This window comes from Sminthopsis crassicaudata, chromosome X (genome assembly GCF_048593235.1).
Source record: "Sminthopsis crassicaudata isolate SCR6 chromosome X, ASM4859323v1, whole genome shotgun sequence".
Lineage (NCBI taxonomy): Eukaryota > Metazoa > Chordata > Mammalia > Dasyuromorphia > Dasyuridae > Sminthopsis > Sminthopsis crassicaudata.
This window is the reverse complement of record NC_133623.1, coordinates 9,194,616-9,199,710: the sequence shown is the minus strand read 5'-3', so window position 1 is coordinate 9,199,710 and position 5,095 is coordinate 9,194,616.

The following is a 5,095-nucleotide window of genomic DNA, read 5'->3' as shown; positions in this document are numbered from 1 at the left end:
TATTGAGACCCAAATCTGCATCCATGTCACAGAGGGTCAGAGACTCTCCCGTGACCTAGAAATGGTCTGAGATCTCAGCAAGTCGCCATCTGGTTTTCACTGAAATATCTGTGAAGGGGCAATTATTGCCCATGGAAGGAGCCCATTTTCTGTGGGCTGATGAGAAACTTTTTCTTGTGATAAGCTTAAATATTCTGTGATTTCTAGACATTAAGAACAATTCTGCTCTCCGTGGGGGGGGGGAAGCAAAAGAGTTCTCCCTTCCACATAAATCCTAGGTTAAAGACCTAGTATTCACGGACCCCCAAGGAATCTCTGGTTAGATTTCAAGGGATCTGTGAACTTGAAAAATGGGGAAATGATACCTTTTCCCACTAATCTCTAATGGAAACTTAGCGTTTCCTTCAAGTAATTAAAAATGGTATTCTGAAAAGATTTCACCAGACAGATCACCAAAAGGGTCCAGGAGAACTCCTGCTTTGAATATTGGCAAATTGCACTCAGGGCCAGCTTCTCTGCAGCCTCCAGGCCTGCTTTCTGGCTCCTGACCTGGCTGCCCTTGTTTCAAGTCATGATTGTTCTTCATACCTAGAACAAAGCAAACCCCCACGTACACTTTCCACCTTACCACCCCTAGCAATGGAGAGAGCACTACTATTCCTAGAAAGAGGAATCAGTCAGTTTCCTATGGCTCCACTCACCTTACCTCTGACTTCCTGGTCCACAATACCCCTCCCTTGGTAGCACTTCCTAATCTGCATTGGCTTCTCTTGTTAGGATAGAAACTCCTCGAGTGCCTGGATCCTACTTAGATCCCTACTAATTACCAGTGTGTTAACACACAGTAAGCACTAAAAGTCTCATCCATCCATCCATCCATCCATCCATCCATCCATTCATTCATTCTTTCTTTCCACAAGTCTTCTCTAGGGTAAACATCAAGCAGATCTCATATGGTGCAGTCTTGAATCCTTTTACTATTTTAGTCATCTTCCTCTGGATTTGTCCTCATTTGTCCATGTCATTCCTAAAATATGGAATCTGGAAACTGATGATATTCTAGCTATGATCTGAGAGGGTAGAAGGGCCACCATCATCCTCAGTCTAGGTGCCATGCTGCCATTGATTGAACCCAAGATCTCATTCCTTTTTTTGTTTGAGTTTATAGGCCACACACACACACGCACACACTCCCACACTCCCACGCCCACCCACCACCATGTTTGTTTTTCCACTTAAATCTACCACATATCTACCATTCTATATTACATGGTAGATTTTTTGAAACCGTGTAGACATTTACACTGATCCCTCTTTAACCAGGCCATTTACAAGTGGCTCACTAGATCACGGAGATAATCCCGGGTTCTCCAAAGCTTTGTGGGGAAAACGGGGCAAATTCTGTCTGGTCCTTTTGAGCCGGAAAAGCCCAGGCCCAGCTACCTATGGCATCCAACCAAAAGGCAGGAAATATGTGCATCTATAGTTCAAGGGCTAGCCTAGCTAAGTTCAGAGAGGAGCAGAGCCTGGCCATCAGGTGATTTTTGGGGGCCCCTCCCGAAGCCATTTAATACAAGTGTTGAGGAAGCTCTGATTGGCTTTGGTCAAAGAAGCACCCCCACAGATTAAATCCTGGCTGCTCAAAGTAATGAAATCACTTGCACTGTTAGATTTCTGTCCCACATGACTAGGCAGCAGGATATATTTGCAGCCCGACCCCAGCTTCCAAAGAACTTGCTCTATCTTCCAGTTTGGGTCGGCCACACATTTGATAAGTGTGCCGGCTCGATCCTTTCTCTTGTGTCATCGCTAGCAAATGTTGAGCAGACAGAGCTCCAGCAGTAAGACGAGATGGCTCCATCGAGCGACATTCCTCAGGCGTGTTCATTCAAGCAGATGCAAATCCGTGGAATTGTATGATTGTGTGAAACACCTTGTCAAATGCCCTACTGAAACCCAGATGTGTGATGTCGGAGGCACTCCCTGATCTGGCAATACAGTCACCCTGACAGAAAAGGAAATGGCTTTAGTCTCATGTGTCTCGTTCCCAGGGAACTGATTCCATTCGGTAAATATTCATTAATGGGTTGGGTGCTCGGGGTACAGAAATGAAAAATAAAATGACAAAATTTATTCCCTCAAGGAACTCACATTTTACTGGAAGGAGGTGGCATAGCCACGAATAATAAGTATGATGGTAATTACTTTTGTTTATGTAGAATGTATGTTCTTCTTGAGGCCAGGGAATGTGGCTCGCCTACCTTGGGACTTGCTTTTGTTTCTATCTGTAATACTCCACCAACAGAATTGTTGCATTGGGACTCGAACTGTCTCCTTTTCCCGGAGCTCTTTGAGGGGACTGGTGGACTGCTATGGGGGATGGAGTCCTCCATGGCTCCCATACCCCAGCAGGACCAACTCACCTTTTGGAATGGGTGCTTTACTGCAAATGATCAATTCTATCAGTACCCCTGGGGAAACAAAGGGAGTCTGGTAGGTGAGAAATGGGAAAGAGGAAGTGGAAGGGAGAGAAAACAAATGGGAGAAAGGCAGTTTCCCATATACCACAATCTTCTCCCCTCCTTAGCACCTGGAAAGTAGATTTTGGGTGAACACTCTACCAGTACTCAAGAGTGTGGATGCCCTGCTTTGCCTTTCTTTGTCCTGCTTCTGTGGTAGCCATACTTTCTATTCACTTCCTGCCATGGACTGCCATCCAAAATACATGATTCCATCTTCCCCATTCTCGTGCTCAAGCAAAGTCAAACAAATCCAAGGACACTGATGGCCAAGACGCTTCCTTAGTGGTTTGTTGTTGGGTTACCACAAGTGGACAAAAGGAAACCAAAGCTAGCTGTTCTCCTCGGCTATACCCTGTCGTGTCTCAAAGAACCAAGAGAGAGCGACGAGATAGAGGAGGCCTTTCTTTCCTTGGATTAGAGTCCTTAATGCTTTTTGGGTCATAGACCCCTTTGGCAGACTATTCAGACAATAAGATACATAGAATTACAAGGAAAATCCATTGCATTAAGAGTTAGCAAAATGTTTGAAAAATAACAACAGGTTCAGTTGCCCAGGTTGGGAGTCCCATCCTGGGAAGACATGACTGCTGACTGTTGATACGTCTGGATTCCAAAAAGCTTCTGAAGCCCAAACTCACTCCCTCACAGACTGAGCTAAAGCTTCGGAATCCTATGGGGCAAGCATCCCAGATAATTGCAGCCATTTTGAAATGAATTTTGGGAGGATCCCTCAGAATGTGAAAAGCTTCTGAAAGCTTCAACTCAGATTGATGAAAACGGTCGTCATTTCTCTGGCACTTGAAAATCTGCGATCACTTGAGAGGAGGCTTGTTTTTACCTCTGTTTACCTGTCTTTCTAGCACCCTAGCACAGTGCCAGGTATACATAGATAGTACCAGCCTAATCAGTGTTTGCTGACGGGCTGTTGATTAACACACGTTCTCTCAGCTCCGTATCAAAAGAACCTTGGGAAGTAAGGGGGCCATTATCTTGAGGAATCCCATTTTATACACTCTCCCAGAGCTGGAGTAATTTCCTCCATCACACGCAGCAAATATTAAAAGCAGAATTCAAACCCAGCTCTTCGGAAGTACAGGACTATCTAGCATCCAGCCTACTGTGAAATGGAACTTTTGAGTACTCCAGTTTCCAGAAATACATGCTAGGGTTTGAACGGGCTGAGCTGGGGCCCCTCCATATTTACAGAAGAGCCATAGAATATAAAAGAACTTTGGAGGTCATCTAGTTCAACCCCTGCTTTTCCTGATGGCTTAGAGGAAAAATGTCTTGCCTAAAGTCACTCAGCTAGTTAGTGGTCCAGCCAGGATTGGAAATAAGGTTGTGGTGAGTTGACTTAAGCAAAGTGCTTTACAAACCTTTTAAAGCATTATCTAAACTCTGGCTTGTTGTAGTAGCAATGTAGTCATTAATAATGGTGGTAGTAGTAAGTAAATAGTAGTAGTAATAGTAGGAGTGGAAATAATCATAGAAATTAATAATAGCAATAGTAGTAATAGTAATAATTAATAGTAGTAGCAGCAGCAGCAGCAGTAGTAGTCGTAGTAGTAGCAGTAGTAATAGTAATAGTAGTAATAATAATAATAATAACGACCCTCTCACTTCACAGCAGAAGATGCAGTGTACGTAATACGGTTTTGACAAAGTTCAGAGTATTTTGTTGATGTAAAGGATGGTGACTAAGATCCTCGGTGCCAGGGCAAGCCATTAGCTCCCCTCGGTGTTCCATACTGTTAGGATTCTTACAAGGTGCTAAGTCAGTTATCTAATTTAGTATGATACTTAACTGTTCTCTAGTTCACTAATGTACTTAGTACTTATTACAGTTCTACAAGATTCACACCTTTAAGAGAACAGATACAAGCTAGGAGCCTCAACCAGGATTCAGTCCGGGAGATTCGGAAGTCAGAGAGGAGAAACCCACTAGAAGCTCTCGGAGCCTCAGCCAGGATTCAGTCGAGGAGATTCACAAGTCAGAGAAGGCAGCTTAAGCTCTTGGAACCAAGACTACAGAAGGCCTCAAAGAAAGCTAACCAGGCTCCAAGTGAAGAAGATAAAACTTTGAAGGATAAAGGATTTGGATTTTTAATATCTGGCTGTCCTTTGTAATTATTGAACTGAAACTAAGGCTGCCTCTAGAAGCCCCTGAGAAACCTGCTCCTAGAGAACATTACATTTTAAAGAAGAATATTACACTATATAATCTCTAAGAATTGAAAGGATACATTAATTCATTGTCAGTCTGCGTGGGTAGAAGGAGTTTCCAGTGGGGCAACTTTCTCCTGATAAAATCCCAGGTCCTCCTCTCCCTTCTTCCCCAAAGCATTCTGGGTATATTAGCTATAGCTGTAGTCTTGGCTGTGCCTTTTGCTGGCTCTTTAACCCTACCCCCCCATCTGGCCCTCATTTCCTCATTTGGAAAGTAAAGAAAATAGTGGACTGTGTGCTTTCTTTATGTAACAGAGGTATAATGAGGCTCAAATGAATTGTGGAGGCTGGCTGTATAGTGAGGCTCAAATGAATTGTGGAGGCTGGCTGCTGTTGTAGCCAGAGGG